Source organism: Onychomys torridus, chromosome 6 (genome assembly GCF_903995425.1).
Source record: "Onychomys torridus chromosome 6, mOncTor1.1, whole genome shotgun sequence".
Lineage (NCBI taxonomy): Eukaryota > Metazoa > Chordata > Mammalia > Rodentia > Cricetidae > Onychomys > Onychomys torridus.
The window spans coordinates 91,355,915-91,373,829 of NC_050448.1; the positions used below are offsets into that span (position 1 = coordinate 91,355,915).

Below are 17,915 nucleotides of genomic sequence, written 5' to 3' on the forward strand. Positions count from 1 at the left end.
TTCCTGTTCCCAGAATTCTCTTCTCTGCTTGTCCTGCCTATACTTCCTGCCTGGCTACCAGCCAATCAGCATTTTATTTATACAAAGCAATATCCACAGCACTTGTGTCCATATCAGAGCTCTCCAAAGCTGAGATTATTGCCTGCACCACCACATCTGGATACCTATAGTTTTGGGACCACTGGAAAGCAACTATCATTATGGAGGCACATTTTAGAAAAATATCTTACACTACTTCAGGAAAATGCCTCTCTCTCTCTCTCTCTCTCTCTCTCTCTCTCTCTCTCTCTCTTTCTCTCTCTCTCTCATAATCTAGATGGTTGATATCTAGTTTTAGCATACAAGCTAATAGATTTCATCATGATTTTTGTACATGCATGTTATTATGTTTGTTCTCAGGGGAAGACTTAAGTTAATTATAGTATTTGAAATGGACTGTTCTTTAACTGTATCTAATTAAATAATGGGGTATTTTCCTTTGTGATTTCTTTTAGGCTTTAATTATACATCATTATTTCTCTGAATATACACTAGTTCAAACAAACATGTGTCAGATTTCTAATTATCATGTATACATTTTACCAGCAAGAGGTAGAGAAGTTATTGTCAGTCAAAGATTATCTGTTAACATTCACAAATTCTAACTCATAATCAAAAGCATTGTTGTGGCATGTGCGGACATCATGGTATCCTGAAGCTGAGAACACCAAGCATCAGGACTTCCAGATTAGTAAGCAGTGCTTTAAAAAAAGAAAAGAAACATTGGGGACTATACTGAGCTTCAGCTCTGTATTATTTACTTTTCTGTTGTTGTGATAAAACACCATGACTAAGGCAACTTAAAGAAAGCATTTAATTGGGCTTATGAAGTCAAAGGTTTAGGGTAGGTTTAGGGCTCACATTTTGATCCACAAATGAGGAACAAAGAAGGAATAACACTGGGAATGGGGAGACTCTTTTGAAAACTCCAATCCTGCCTAGTGACACGCCTTCTCCAGCAAGGGCACACCTCCTAACCTTTCCAAACAGTTCCACCAGCTAGGACCCAGCATTCAGGCAGACAAGCCTGTAGGGGGCACTTCTCATTCAAACCAACATAAGCTCCCAATTTTTAGCTTATGAATATACCAGGAAAACTCACTTAAGAAACATATTTGACTGGCTGGAGAGATGGCTTAGTTGGTAAAGTGTTGACTGGGCAAGCGTAACAACCAAGTTCAGATCCCAGCAGCCAGGTATAAAGCTGGGCATGGTGGTAGTACCTGCAACTCCAGTCAAAGTAAAGGTGTAAAGGGATTGAGGAAGACACTCAACATCAGCCCTCAGACCTCCAAATGAAGAATATACTTCCTGTATAATGGCACATGTGTATGAAGATAACATGATGAAACTCACTGTTTGTATATTAACCAAAAAATTAATTAAAGAGAAGAGAAAAGGAATATAGCTTATTTTCTCCAAAGAGAGAAAAGAGGTTGTATAAGATTCGACTACTGAGCTGAAGAGATTGCTCAGCACTTAAACGCATGTATTACTCTTCCAGAGGAACTGAGTTCAGTTTCCAGCACCCATGTTGGGCAACTCACAACCCCTTGTAACTCCTGCTCCAGGAGAAATTGATCCTTTTAGTCTTGACCAGCACCCACAGTCATATGCACATGCCCATACACAAGTATATATAATTACAAATAATAAAAATAAACCTTATAAGAAAAAAACTGATCATTTAGGCAAGTTCCACCAGCAGGCAAATTTAGTGATGAAATAAATGCCAAGCTAGTAGTTTAAGAAAATTTCATTTCAAAAGTAGTAAAGCAAAAACAAAAAGAAAGTAATAAAGCAACTAAATTTTATATTATCCATGGTGAAAGCCATGGACTTTATCTATGTCTACTAAGAAACTTTACATATACTTAAATTTACAGAGATTCTTAAAAGAACATCCACCTTACCCACTACATGAGAGAAAAGGAGTAGGCCATCATATTGTGAGAAGAGGGAAACAGGTATGTATTCGTGCCAAGAGACCCAGAACTTGCCTCCACATAAATGCCTAAAAAAAATATAAATAAATAAATAAAAAATCCAAATTCTTAACCATCAACGTTCAGCCTCTTTTCCACACAAGCAAAAAGAATAAAATCAGAGAAACAGAAAAATGAAGGAGAAGCATCAGAGACCAGGAAAGGGTTTCCTTTTAAAGGAAACTGGGGGGAGGGGGCGGAGGGGGTCTGGAAAGGTGGCTCAGAGGTCAAGAGCATTTGTTGCTCTTGCAGAAGACCCATGCTCAACTCCCCGCACCCACCCAGCAGCTCACGATGATCTAAAGCTCCAGTTCTGGGGATCTGATGCCGTCTTCTGGCCTCCCCGGGGACAAGGCATGTATGTGGTACACAGACACACATGCAGCAAAACACCCATACACGTAAGAGTAAACTTGAGGGGATGGAAGAAGACTCAAGATCGCTCTGCAAACACACATCGTCCTCCTGATGACACCAGGCTGCAGGGAAGGCAGCACCGAGCGGCAACCTGCAGCGTTCCCACCCGAAGTGGGGGAACTACTGTTGGTGATACTTGCTCACCTTTGAGTTCCTTGGGTCACCGAGTAACACTGAAACTGGAGTGCCCTGGAGCATGACCCCAGATGCAAAGTGCAGCCAAAAGTTTCTCCTTGAACTTCAGTCATCTACTGCGAGTTTTCTAACGTAGATGTTTTTCAGTCCTGTTTTTATTATTTTGATCCACGAATGGACTTGTGATTTAGTTTATCAACATATTTTGGGAATCACACTATATTACCTACCAGTTATATCAGCAGTACAGATAGCAATTGGTGCAACTATTTTCTTGAACTCAGCCTTCTAAAGTGATGTACTTATGTCTACTCTTCCTTTGAATTCTCCTTCACACAGGCACATATAAACACCACCTTACTGAACAATAAAATGTGCTTGTGCTCCTCTCCCACTTGTGCATGTGTAAGTGTGAAAACAACATCCCAGAGTCCAGAAATGGGAATGGGAAATGATAAAACTTAGCAAAATATAATACTAAATAATATATCCTATAGGCTCTAAAAATTAGGAACAATTATAATACAAAGCATAAGAAGTGGAGGATAGGAAACCAGTCTACTGTCAAGTCCCATTACTATGTACAGGTGATACTTCCATCCTGCTTTGACCTTTATGCACTGACTTTAAGAGTGGTTGTTGGGGATGAAGAAATGGCTCAGTGGTTAAGACACTAATACTCTTCCATAGGACCTAGGTTCCAACCTCAGCATCCACATGGAAGCTCACAACCATCTGTAACTCTAGTTCAAGATCTGATGTCCTCTCTGACTTCCTCAGGCATCTCACACATATGGTGCATATACATACATGCAAACAAAACACTCATACATACTCAATGAAAATACATTTTCAAATACCTTCTTTAAAAAGTGGTTATGAGGAACTAGATGAGGATCAACAAGAAATACGGGTGTGTATGGAATGCTGGGATGCTGTGTCTTCTAGACATGGCAGAGATGCTGTACCCATAAAATTTCAACAATATAGTTGTGAGTAAATAAGACCCTCATCAAGACCACACAGTTAGACATATCAATATGGAACACTCACAAAGTTCTACCCCTAACTGAAGCGATACGAGCAATCAGTGACCACTGAGAGAAGAAGAATGAGTTTTCTTCAAGGACAAGCACCCTGATAGGTTACCCAACCCCAAGCAGTCAACCCTAAACATGCGCAAGCGCGCACACACACACACACACACACACACACACACACACACACACACGCATGCACTTCACTAAATAGATTCAATAAGGTGTGTGTGTATTTGTGTGTGTGTGTGTGCATATGTGTGTGTGTGATAATGTATGAGTCAGAGAGAAAGAGTAGAGGCATGGGAGAAATTAGATTGGGGAGAGGAAGGGGTAAAATACTAAAAAATTGCCACAGGTCCCCCTTTCATCCCTCCTCTTGCTTTGCTACCCCCCAGTATCCCCCCAACCCACTTCCCATCCCCTCCTCCAAAGGCCTCCAGCAAAGCCTGGTACATTAAGCTGAGGCAGGACCAAGCCCCTCCCCGCTGCATCAAGGGTGAGCAAGGAATCCCACCATAGGTAATGGGCTCCAGAAAGCCTGTTCATGCACCAGGGATAGATCCTTATCACACTGCCAGGGACCCCTCAAATAGACCCAGCTACACAACTGTCTACCATATGCAGAGGGCCTAGTCTGGTCCCATGTAGGTTCCACGGCTGCAGTCTACAGTTTGTGAGTTCCTTTGAGCTTGGTTCAGTTGTCTCTGTAGATTTCCCCTTTATGATCTTGACCCCCCTCCCTTGCTCATATAATCTCTCTTCTCTCTCTTTGATTGGACTTCTGGAGCTCATGGCCTGGTGCTTGTTTGTGGGTCTCTGCATCTGCTCCCATCAGTTACTGGATGAAGGCTCTATGATGACAGTTAGGGTATTCACCAATCTGATAACAGGAGAAGGCCAGTCCAGGCACCCTCTCCACTATTGCTAGTAGTCTAAGTTGGGGTCATCCTTGTGGATTCCTGGGAATTTCCCTAGCACCAGGTTTCTCCCTATCTCCATGATGTCTCCCTCTATCAAGATATCTCTTTCGCAACTTTCCCTATCTGCCCCTCCCCCAGCTTGACTACCCTGCTCCCTCATGTCCTCATCTCTTATCCCCTCCCCTCTATTGCCTCCCTCATCCCCTCTGTTACCCTCCCTCATACCTGAGTGATGCACAATCATATCACAAGGACACTTGCTCAACTATTTTCATAGCAGCATTATTAATAATAGCCAGAACCTGAAAACAACCTAGATGCCCCTCAACTGAAGAACAGATAAGGAAAATATGGTACATTTACACAATGGAGTATTACTCAGCTGTGAAAAAACAATGACATCATGAAATTTGCATGAACTAGAAAATATGATCCTGAGAGAGGTAACCCAGACTCAGAAGGACAAACATGGTATGTACGCACTCATAAGTGGATCCTAGATGTAAAGCAAAGGATAATCAGACTGCACCCCACAGCTCCAGAGAAGCTAGGAACAAGGAGGACCCTAAGAGGGACACATGGATCGCCCTGGGAAGGGGAAACAGATAAGATCTCCATGAGTAAAAAAATTTTTAATTAAAAAAAAAAAATCAGGTCAGCCAGGCATGGTGGCATATACCTTTAATCCCAGCACTCAGGAGGCAAAGACAGGCAGATCTCTGTGAGTTTGAGGCCAGCCTGGTCTACAAAGTGAGTTCCAGGACAGCCAGGGGTGTTACATAGAGAAACTGTCTGGAAAAACCAAAGGGGGAAAAAGTCAGATCATCATTGACTCTGTATTTTTCCTAGTACCTTGCCAGTCAGTACTCAGCTACTTATTGAATATTGAATACAAAGTTTGAATTTTGTAAGGCTCTCATTTTATCTATACAAAGAAGTGATACCACATGGTGTTTCTTTGAATGTGGTTAGTTATTGCTGCAAATAAAAATCTTACAGATTTCCTTAAATTTTTTTATGTTATTTTTGGTGTGTGTATATGTTTGTACATGATTATATGTGTGCAAGTATGTATGCGTGTGTGTGATCAAAGGTCAACATAAGGTCACTTTCTTTACTGCTCTTCACCTTCTTTTCTGAGATAGTCTCTCTCATGGAATCTGCAGCCCACTGACTGACTGGTTAGATTGGCTGGCCAGTGAGTTCCAGGGATCTGCCTGTCTCTGCCCCACAACACCAAGGTAGAGATATGCACAGTGAGGGTTAGGTTTAGGTTAGTTAGGTAGATAGTAGATAGTACATACATAGACAGATAGATAGATAGATAGATAGATAGATAGATAGATAGATAGACAAATTGTAGCTAGAGTTTTCCTGCCTGGCCCATAGTCAGGACAAATCTCTCTCACCCGCCAGATGCTCAGACCCAACCAAGTAAACACACAGAAACTTATATTGCTTACAAACTGTATGGCCGTGGCAGGCTTCTTGTTATCTACTTCTTCTATCTTAAATTAACCCATTTCTGTTAGTCTATAAGTTGCCACATGGCTCGTGGCTTACCAGTACCTTACATGTCGCTTCTCATGGCAGAGGCTTGCAATATCTCTGCCTCCGCCTTCCATTTCCCAGAATTCTCTTCTCTGCTTGTCCTGCCTATACTTCCTGCCTGGCTACTGGCCAATCAGCATTTTATTTACACAGAGCGATATCCACAGCAACCAATGATAGATATCAGATGGAATGAGCAAAGATGGAAACTGGTACCTCTATAATGAATACCTAGAATTACAAGAGCAACTTTGGAGCAGGGTAAAAAGCAGAGGCTGGAGAAGTTTGGCGGTTCATGTTAGAAAAAGCCCACATTTCTGGGAATAGGGCTTGAAAATAAGTTCTAATAAGAGCCGAGAGAGAAATGAGAGTCCTATAGGGAAATCTCCAGTCTTCTTGGAGAATACCGAAGGAATACCTGTAGAATGTTAGAATAAATAGGGACTATTTTTCCTCATTGTTGTTTTAGGACAGGCCCTTATGTATGTAACCCAGCCTGGCCTCAAACTTGTAATCCTTCTGCTTCAGCTGCTTGAGCGCTAAGATTGTACAGGTTTGTGCCATCATTACTGGACCAGACCTATGGTCTGATGACTCTGATAAAGTCTCTGAAAGGAATGGGAATATGTTATTAGAAAGAGAAGGGAAGGGCATCCTTGTTAGACTGCAGCAGAAAGCTTGGCTGAGCTGTTTGTATCCTAGTGTATTATGGAAGGCAGAGTCTGTAAGAAATGAAATTTCTAAGCAAAGGGCTAAAGTTAGCTTCCCTAGGTGAGTTAAAATAAATTTGAGAAGAAAGAAATGCCTTTAAGGTGGGAATTAGTAAGAAAAGGGATGTAAAACTTTCAGAGTAAAAAATATTTTCGGACTCCAAACATTGCAAGTCAGGAGAAACCACCAATGGCATAGCCAAGCAACTTATCAGCAACTTATCCTGGTAAGAAACCAGAAGGCAATTGAAAGACAAGGGAAGACTGACACCCAAAACAATCAGAAACCATCATGACTACACCTCCCATCATAAGCCCAAAGTGCAGTTCCAGGGGACACAGGAATTTTAAAGGATAGGAACACTTCGCTGGTCCTTGTTGACAAAGATATTTCTGTCAGGTGCTTTATAGTTTTGGGTTATAGGGCTATGAGATGGATTTTGCCCAGAAAAGTCATAAGGACATGACTACTATCATTGAGATTTCAAAAATGGGACGTTAGCAGAACTATAAGCATAGGGACCCAACCAAGAAGAACTATAAAGCCCAGGTAGACAACCACAGCATGAACAGTACCATGGCAGAGGCTCCTGCCTACTTGGAGAAAGCAGTGAGGGAAAAAATCACTGCAAAAGTCCTGATAGAGCCATAGGGATGTGACACCAATCATGAAAACCATGGGTTTGGAATGCAGAGTATGGACCTAAAGAAAAGAGCAGGAAGCCAAAGACTATTATTGACCCTTAATGTCATATGTTGCTTGCCATATCAGCTTTGGCCATTCTTAAGACTCCATTTTTTCTTTCCTATCTGTCCCTTTCAGAATAAGACTACCCACTCTCTGTATTGCAAGCACATAACATGCTTTATTATGTTTCCAGGTTCATATTAGGAAAGATATGGACTTAAGATGAATTGTACTTCAGCAGGCACTAATTTAGGTGACATTTAGATGAGACTTTTGACTTAGACTTACAGGCAGGTCTAACCTGTTCATGGCACAGAACTGTCATCCACAAACTTTGTGCTCGAGAATTGCACAGTTGAAGTTTTTAGAATTCCATTTTTTTCAGTGCTGAGGATGAGACCCATGGCTTTGTACATGCTGGGCAAGTGCTCCACCACTGAGCCAAGTCCCCAGCTCCAAAATATCAAGATGCTTTGAGTAAGCTTATGATTTTGTGGTGGGCTGTGTTCAGTGCTACCCTCATGCAAACTCATGTTAAAACCAATGATGAGAAGCAGAAACAGCTATTAATTTCAGACATACTAGACTTCAAAGCAAAGAAAACTATCAAGAATCAGACAATAAAGGAGCTGATTCTCCAAGAAGAAATAACAATACTTAGAATGTATGTGCCTAATATGTGAGACCAACCTTGAAGGAACCATGGGGAGAAATAGAGGAATCCATTACTGTAGTTAACATTTTGGCATCTTTTTGTCAGAAATGCACAAGTTCAGTGGGTAGAAAGTCAGAAGGGCCTAGTCAAAATAAATCTATTGGATATACTCATATCTATGAATTAATCTGTCAGAATACATACTATACCTTCTTCTCAAGCTCATTGGGAACTTTTATCAAGACAGATCATATGCTGGGTCATCAAATATGCCTGTAGAATTTAAACGAAAAGAAGCCACAAAATGCCTGCTACCTGACCTGCCCAGCCTGAATACAGGGGGAGGTGCTTGGTCTTAAGGCAGCTTGATACACCATGCTTTGCTGATGCCGGTGGGAGGCCTGCCCCTTTCTGAGCAAATATGGAGGAGGGGTGGGTTAGGGGGCGATGGGGAGAGGAAGTGGGAAGAGGGGAAGGAGGAGAGGCTGCAGTCAGGATGGAAAATTAATTAATTAATTAAAATTAAAAAAGAAAATGCCGGCTTCCAGGCACAATGGAATTAATGGATAAACCAATCATCAAAAAGAAAAAAGAAAAAAAAAACCTGAAAAATTTCCAAATAAATAAAGTATAAGCAACACACTTGTAGATAACAAATGAGTCAAGGGACAAAACTCAAGAAAAAAAATGTGAAGTATTTAAAACAGAATACTGAATAACAGTGACAACTCACCTTATCAAAGTTTGTGGGATGGGGAATAGGCCACCGCAGAGAAAAGATGGCAGCATCAAGTAGAGACACAAGCTGAGTCATCTGAACCACTTCCGAAAGAACAGAACAAGTTAATTCCCAGGGAAGCAAAAGAAAAACAGCAAAAACCAGAGCAGGAACATCAATGGACTTACACACACAAAGGAGTCAAGAGAGACAACAAGAAACCCAATAGCTGGTCCCTGAAGACATCAGTATAATCAGAAATGCAAAAGAGACTATTGCCACAGATTCTGTGAGTGCCAGGGTGTAGATGGACTATCCTGAACAACTTCATCACAGATTTGATGATATAGACCAACTGAAACAATCTCCTGAATAGCAATCTGCCAAAAGCCATGTGAGAAGAAAGGGGCTACCGAACCAGGCCTGGATCTATTCAAGGAAATGTATTTGATCATCAGTAACTTTACAAACTAGAAAAAATACTTCCAAAATATTGTAAATGGGCTCCCACTGATTTTTACCAGATATTTAAGGAAGATATTGTACTAACTTCTTCCTTGACAACCCAAAATTAAAGGCATGAACCTTTATATTGACAGCTCACTAATACTTTTCATTGTCAGTGGAGTGCCAGTCATGATGGTGTATGGAGACCATATACCTCACTGAGACATCTGCTTGTTCATCCAACCATCACTGGTGGTCTTCTACTTTAAGACAAATTGTTATTGGGTTGTTATGAGGCTGTAGGCCTTTATAGACAACAAATGCTTTCCAGTGTGCCCCTCTGTGGTTCATAGAAGGAACCATCTTCATCAAACTCCATAGGCATCATTTTTCTCCATTCATTTAATAAATAGGCACTGTGATGTAAACTAGTTTGTAAAGATTTCTCAGAAAATAAGCACTGCATTTAGTGCCAACTCAGACAGGAATTGTGTTTCCTAAATAACCTCTGCTTTCCCTCCTCCCTTTGTAAAAGAAAGTGGAGAGGTGCTATGTTTGGTCACCCTTAAGGGTCATGGGCGACAGGTTAATGAGAAAAAAGCATAACAAATTCATTTGTTTAAGTAGAACTAGTCGACAGGAGGCTTCTGAAGGAAAAGACCCGGGGGACACAGTCTGGTTGCACACCTGGCTCAATGAAGAATTCTCAGTGGTGTCGAAGTGTGCTGGAACAAAAGGGTCTGAAGACCCTGTTCACAGACCTCTGCTTTTTGTGCTTGTCAAATTCCTTCCTCCAGGGCCGGAGGCAGGACTCTGCACTGAGGTGTTCTGGAGTCTATGACTCAGTTTAGGGAAGAATTCTGGTGTCTATGGCTTGCTTCAAAGAAGAAAAGTGGAGTTGGGGAGGGGAGACAGGAGGCTAGGGAAAGGTCAGAGAGACTTTGTTTCCAAGACCTTGTAATCTCCTGTCCTCAGCCTGTCAAAACACCACAGGCTTAATCATACTATTTTCTGAACCTCAACAAGGCTTAATTCTTATCTGAGAAACAATACGTCCAGCCCCAGATAATGAATCATGATTAGTCTATGCCCAAAGTTTCCAAACTGGGTACTCATTCCCCAAGGGGCCAAAGTAGGCTTGCTTGGGGTAATGGTGTCATGGCATATTTCAAAATGTCAAGGCAAACAGGGGACTCAAGGGTGCATATAAACTGCTAATATGGTGGTAGTTTCCCCTTAGACCACGCTACATCACATTCCTGGGCTACGACACATCATTGCAAAGCTGGGGTGTTAATGCTTGCTGTCATAAAAAGCAAGGGCAGTGGGAAATGAGGGTGACATTGTATGGTCTGATTCCAAGATTCCAGAATTACAAAATGTACAACAGATGATATCTATCCTTGATTTACCTATTGGTTGATTGACCTATTGCTCTATAGATGTTTATATCTCACATTAGTAACAGTAGTCATTCTAAAATGGCAAAAGGCATCATTAGGGCTTTAAATCACCTGTGTTTTTAGATGGCTATTAGGCTGTAAATTAATTTTTTGTGATTTTCTTTGAGATCATAAAAAAATGTACTAAGTTCCCAGTGGGGCTTGAGCAAAGGAGTCTGAGGTTCTAGTGCAAGCCACACAGGCTCTGCTTCCTGTTTTTCCATGCAGCTCTGATCTGGTTGTGGAAAAGCAGAATCTGCTGGGGTGGGACAGAGGAAAAGGGTTCTGAGTCTTCACTTCTCTAACAGAGGACAACTACAGCCAGCACTACTAGCCCTCCTCCAGGAACCTTCCTCCCCAGTGGTCCTCCTCCATTGGTCCTCCTCCAGGAGCCCTCCTCCAGGAATGCTCCTCCAGTGGTCCTTCTCTAGTGGTCCTCCTCCATTGGCCCTCCTCCAGTAGCCCTTCTCCAATAGCCCTCCTCCAATAGCCCTCCTCCAGTAGCCCTCCTCCATTGGTCCTCCTCCATTGGTCCTCCTCCAGTAGCCCTCCTCCATTGGTCCTCCTCCAGGAGCCCTCCTCCAAGAGCCCTCCTCCATTGGTCCTCCTCCAGGAGCCCTCCTCCATGAACCCTCCTCCAGTAGCCCTCCTCCATGAACCCTCCTCCAGGAGCCCTCTTCCAGTAGCCCTTCTCCAAGAGTCCTCCTCCATTGGTCCTCCTCCAGGAACCCTCCTCCAAGACCCCTCCTCCAATAGCCTGCTTTCATTAGTACTGGACTTTTCCAGGTGTCAGGTAAAGACTACATGGTTCACCATCACTTGTGAGTTATCATAATCAATAGATTAGGCCCTAGTTAGGGGCATGGAAACAGGATAGATGTGTCAAAGTTTGGAATCCTACTTTTTTTTTCTCGAGACAGGGTTTCCCTGTGTAGCTTTGCGCCTTTCCTGGAACTCACTTGGTAGCCCAGGCTGACCTGGAACTCACAGAGATCCACCTGGCTCTGCCTCCTGAGTGCTGGGATTAAAGGCATGTGCCACCACTGCCCAGCTGGGATCCTACTCTTAAGGACTAGGTGTTACCTCTACTTCTGTCCTTGCTGAAGCCCAAAGAATTTAAAAGTCTGAATTAAACATAGATAACATCAGCAGAACCAAGATAAGAATGTCAGGTCTCCTTATATTTAACCTGTTCTTTCTATGTACTACATTCACTGAAGTTTTAATATCTCTTTGCTGTTATTCTATGTACTATATTTGATATGTTAACATAATACATTTTCATTGAAATGCTGTTATATTTATTATTCAAAATAATATGATAAAGTCACATTTTTTGGAACAAAGTTGGAGCTTACTAAGAAAAGGTTTTAACATGGACCTAAATATGGGCATAATGGAGAGAAAGATCTATCCTAAGGGAAAGGGTAGCACACACCCAGGATTTCTCAAGAGAGAAAGTCATGCTTAAGGACTTAATAATAGCCATGCATAAGACTTATGTGGCCTCTAAAGTCATATTCTTCGAAGCCTTTCTACAGAACTTATTTCCTGAGTGTTTGTTGTGTTGGTTTTTGTTTTCTATTCTGTAAATGCAATCATAAGGGTATTTCTATATTGGTTAGGAGTTCAGGCTAATAAGATAAAACTGCAGATCACAAGGGTCAAAAGACCCCTCACTATACTATTTCACAAGTGCATTAAGACCTATATTGACTATAAACAACATCCACAATCTTGTCCTAAGAAGTTACAGGTTAATAACTGAAAAGCAAATGGTTAAATTCAAAGGATTTAGGCATTGTTCTATGGAATAACACGATAAAGAGAAATACTGTCTCTGCGCACACAATCTTCACAGGAAATTTTTTTAGTTTTTGTGAGATTCTTGACTCTCAACAGTTACTTCAACCAGAGTCCGGGGCGAAGGACTCCTTTACTTCCCCAAGCTCCTTAGTTGACCCAGTATTATTGCCCTGCCTCAATTCCTTCTGATCTTTTAATACTAAAAGCTGATGACCTCCAAAGATCCTTTTTGAAACTTTATCACTGCTGAACCACATATAGACCATACATACCCATGGATTCAAAGTCTTGACTTGCCTGATCTAAGGGAAGCATGAGAAATTCTGAGCTTGAGTCCTAAAGGATCATCATGCCATGGGAATCTGGAATTTGAGACTTCAAATCACACAAACAATAAGAATACAGCAGATTGTCCTCTCTAATCCTAAAATTAGCATGGAAAAATAGCAGGGCCTGTTTTTCTTGCATGAGGTGCCTAAATAAACCATTAAAATTTAAGGCAGAATCTGACAGAGGTTTAATTTGGGCATGCAAATTGTGGACGACTGAGGACAGACTGGCTCAGTATAATACAATATAATAGTATTATCAATGGCACAGGCTCCTAGTGTACTGTTTTCAGCTTAGTAAGGACATCAAGTATGGGACAGCTGTTTTCTCTACTTTAACTTCTGGGTTTAGAAGTGAAATGCTTTGGGCTACACACACACACACACACACACACACACACACACACACACACACACACACACACACACATGGATACACTGTAGTTGGAGTTTTCCTGCCTGGCCCACAGTCAGGACAAATCTCTCTCATCCGCCAGGCCCATAGATGCTCAGAACCAACCAAGTAAACACACAGAAACTTACATTGTTTACAAACTGTATGGTGTGGCAGGCTGCTTGTTATCTACTTCTTCTATCTTAAATTAACCCATTTCTATCAATCTATATTTTGCCACATGGCTTGTGGCTTACCAGTACCTTATTTCTTTCTTGTCATGGCAGTGGCTGGTAGCCTCCCTCCAGCCTTTCACTTCCCAGAATTCTCTTCTCTCTTGTCCCGCCAATACTTCCTGCCTGGCCACTGGCCAAACAGAATTTTATTTACACAGAGCAATATCCATAGCAACACACACAGAAATTGTTGGAAAACACAAAACTACGAGAAAACAATTCAAAAAGGAATCCAGTGGTGGAGTAGGTTAAAAGAAAACTAGTGTAAAAGTATAGGCATTGGGTATATATTGATAGGGCCAGAAAGAAAACAATGAAGTAATTTAAAGTGTAAAGTAAGGTTATAATTACTGGCAGATTTATAAATGGGAACTGTTCTCTTCTTTAAAGAAAAAAATTTAAGTCTTTTATCAGCTCTTAGCTGTGAACAATATTCTCTTCAGCCATGTCTGGAAAACACAATTATCTTCAGGTGCTCTTGAGGCTCCAAAACTGTCCCAGACAAGTCCCTGAAGAATATAGCAGCAGCAGCCAGAGCTTCAGCAACAGCTGTAATTACAGCAGCCTGAAGAACTCTTTACCGAGGTCTCCACTCAAGTGAAGCTGGGATTCTTGACTTTATCGGAGAAAAGAACTTCAAGATGAGTTCATATGAAGCAAAGTCAGAAGGTAGTAAAACATATTTCAACACAGATTTAAGGAGGGTGGGAGGAAAGAGAGAGAGAGAAAGAAACAGAGAAAGAACAGTACATTCCAAGCCATGGATGGCAGATTCTCACGAGAGAGAAGTCCTAAATTCTTGTACCAATACCATTTTGAATAAGAAATAATATTTAGTTATTGGGTTTCTTTTTCTTTGTCTTTTTTGTTTGTTTGTTTGTTTGTTTTGTTTGTTTTTGTTTTTGTTTTTTTGAGACAGGGTTTCTCTGTGTAGCTTTGGAGCCTGTCCTGGAACTCATTTTGTAGAGTAGGTTAGGCTCAAACTCACAGAGATCCACCTGCCTCTGGCTCCCGAGTGCTGGGATTAAAGATGTGCACCACCTCCACCCAGCTCTTTTTCTAATTTTTTAAACAATTATTTATCGTTTGTGTGGATGCACACACATTCATGCACACATACACAGTGTGGACAACTTGTAGGGGTTGGTTTTACTTCCAACATGTGGGTTCCAGGGATTGAACTCAGGTCGTCAGGCTTAGGAGTGAGTGCCTTTACCTACTGAACCATTTTCCTGGCCCTAGTTATTGGGTTTCTTAACTTGTAGGCTGAAGAGGGGACTCAAACTCATAGTCGGGTCCCTCGGCAAGGCAAAAGTCCCATGAGATATGGCCAGTTCCTAGGACGAGGAACAAAATAGGAGTAGAAGTTTAGTTGCTGCTCTGTGAGTGCGATTCCCTCTTCATCAGGAGTAGCATATGAAAAGCTGATATGCTGGAGAGATTACAGAGTTCTGGATCTACTTTATAAAGAACAGAAATAAAAACAAATGGATGTCAAGACAAAAAGACAAATTATGGACAGACACAAATCATAAGTTTAAAATAAAAGAATTCATATAGATTAACATGGACTGAGATAGTTGACTGGGTGATTAAATTGATGTGATTTTATAAGCAAAACAGCCAAAGGGACTATAAAACAGTAACTTTTATTTCTTTAAAAATATATTAGACTTCTTATTACTATCTGTCATGTTCAGATTCATATCATTAGGACAAAATTTCCCTAAAATATAAAATGGAATGTTATGTCTTTAAGTACATGGTGATGGCTAAAGACATCTGCTTCCGTGGCCCACTCCAGGCCATCTGCAGGACCTCGGGACTTCAAAAAGGTTAGAAAGTGTTTGCAGCAACATGGCCTCTGAGCCACAGCCTCATGGTGATCAGGAGCTCGCCTCCCAGCACCATTCTCAATGGCTTCTTCCAAGAGACTGTCAGATGCATCAAAAAGTATTAATGTAAAACTCAACGTATAATGAATATTATGTATAACTCAATCAATGTATAATGAAGATTAATGTAAAACTCAAGCTACATATTATATTCCCAGCTATTCCCTTAGTCTATTAACATGCCTTTATTCCATCCTGTCCTTATCCACACTCATAATAAGTGACTAAGTAAGAATTTTAAATTAAACCTTTCTGGACCCTTCCCTTAATCCCTTATGCTTTCCATGACTCAATAATTTAAGAAACCTTAAATTTTAATTAAAATTGTATTTCCTATCATTCACCAATAAATGACAATAGAAGGCAAAGTCTAGCAGCTGATATTTTCAATAATGAATTAGCAGAGGCTATAAAATGTCAGAGCAGGCAATTTCTTGCGGTTCTTTGGTAAAGATTCTCTCCCTCTGGAACTGAAAGCAAAGATGAACCCTTTCTTCCTTAAGTTGCTTTCGTGAGAGTGTTTATTCTCAGCAACAGAAGAATAACTAGTACAGAGATGACAAAGTGTTCTTTTAAGACCCAACCAACCCTGCAAACTTTTGAGACACGAAGTGGGCGTCATTTTCTGTTCACAGCCGTGTGAAGGCAGTTTAGAAGTTCTTTACAATCTGGCTTTAGATTTCAGCAACTGATCCCACTACAATCCCAGTTCCAATTACAGTACAGTTTAAACTAATAACTGAATCGATGATACAATTGTTAATTCCTTAAAAAGTGACCTTGAGACTAAGACTTCAAAGAGAGCAAAGGCTGGTAAGATTAAATGAGGGGAAAAGATTTGGTGGGAGAGAAATCCAAGAAGGAAAATGTGAGAAAGGGCCAGGCTAGCTAGAGAAGGGTCAGTGTAGGAAGGTGGAGGCAAAAAAAGGCTAACAGAGAGGGTTTGCAGATGTCAGAAGCCAGAAAGAGCACTCCACAGAACACACAACGTGGACCTTTGTGGGCAATGGGAACTCAAGGTTGAAGAGTCACTTCTGTACTTAAGAACGGTCTCCCTAGTCACCAAGGCAGAAATCACATTATGTGCACCATCCACCCACCTTCCCCTATCTGTGCCTTTCACTGAACTCTGTGGGTACATGTGGAACATGATTGGGGGCTTTGGCAAACAAAAGAATTGTTTCGAATTCTCATCAGATTTAACAAGGGAAACGAAAAAACAAGTTAGTATGCCTTTAAACTTTAGTAACATTAAGAAGCAAATTACTTTGAACTACTCTGTTTTCAAAAGGTTGTTCCATGCATGAAACAAGATACTATGGCATTATGAACCATTTTTACAACCTTTTCAAAAATGGACTTATTTAAATAAATATGACCAATGAATACTGAATTACATAATCACCAAGAGAAAGTACTAGAGTTTTTATAATGGTCCCTTGGCTTTTCCTCTGCTGATATCCACGCCAAAGAAATTAGGGTGTAGCTATTGTTTGTCTTGGTGGCTGAAAAGACTTTTCCAAGCACAGAATGAATGGGGCGCATTCAGAGCCCTTGCAAATGGGCTGTGGCCCCCTTTTAACGAATAATGGACCCAGCAAGGATATTCAGGACAAAAACAAATTTTAGTTTTAACCAGTTGTGAGATCTCCCGTTTTAAGGAGTGTTTGTAAAATGCCCAGTTGCTTGGATTTCTGTGTTTTCCACTGCCTACAGGAGCCTAGGGAAGGCAGGCAGCCTCCCAGTCAGTGAAGACAGCTACATTTGTTTTTAAATAACGGAGTAAATCATATGTTGCTTAAAACCTAAATTACAGAGGACACAGAAACTTCCAATAGACTGAGCTTGACACCAGGACATGAAATAATAGCCGGAGAAAAAGAGGGAAGGACAGCCTGGTGGGGAGAGCGAGTCCTTTGAGAGTGAGGGAGTCACACCTGTGCCAGCAGATCAGTGTTGGGTCGTTAGCACAGTTGTATCAGGGTTTAATATGCTTCTGACAATTGTTTTAAAAGGCAAAACAATACAACAGTTGCAGGAAAAGAAATTGGAACCAGTTTCCTCCACACCCTCTTGATACTTACATTGATAATTCATGTGGTCTTTGACTTATGCAGTTCCTTGTCTCATCATGACTGGATTAAGAAATGAGTAACTGTCAACAAATCATTATCAAGTTGAAATCTTCATCTCTAGGGTTAGACATTGCCCTTCTGTTAACATGCTGGAAGAAACAATCATCCTCAGCAAAGGGACACGTTTGCCACAGGAAGTTAACGCAAGAGTTAACTGTAATCTAGCACTGGGGATTCCAAACAATGCGGCCAGAGTTTGATGTAAAAAGAGAAGGATTTCAAATCGTTTGAATTAAAAACTCACTATGTGTTTTTCTTTCTTTAGCTAGGGAACTAATACATTCCTCGTTTGACTGAAGGCGCTCTCTTTACCCCTACCCCTTACCCCCTACCCATCCCCCACGCTCTTCTGTCTCTCAGTAGCACAGTGAAA

At 41.1% G+C, this 17,915-nt stretch overlaps 1 long non-coding RNA gene across 1 annotated transcript in view; it reads right to left on the reverse strand.

Annotated features, from left to right (window-relative positions):
* Nucleotides 1-17,915, reverse strand: part of LOC118585892 — a 31,090-nt gene that overhangs the window by 12,006 nt on the left and 1,169 nt on the right. Inside the window, exon 2 of the long non-coding RNA XR_004945249.1 lies at nt 17,492-17,631. This is a non-coding gene — a long non-coding RNA (uncharacterized LOC118585892). The remainder of the gene's footprint in view (nt 1-17,491; nt 17,632-17,915) is intronic.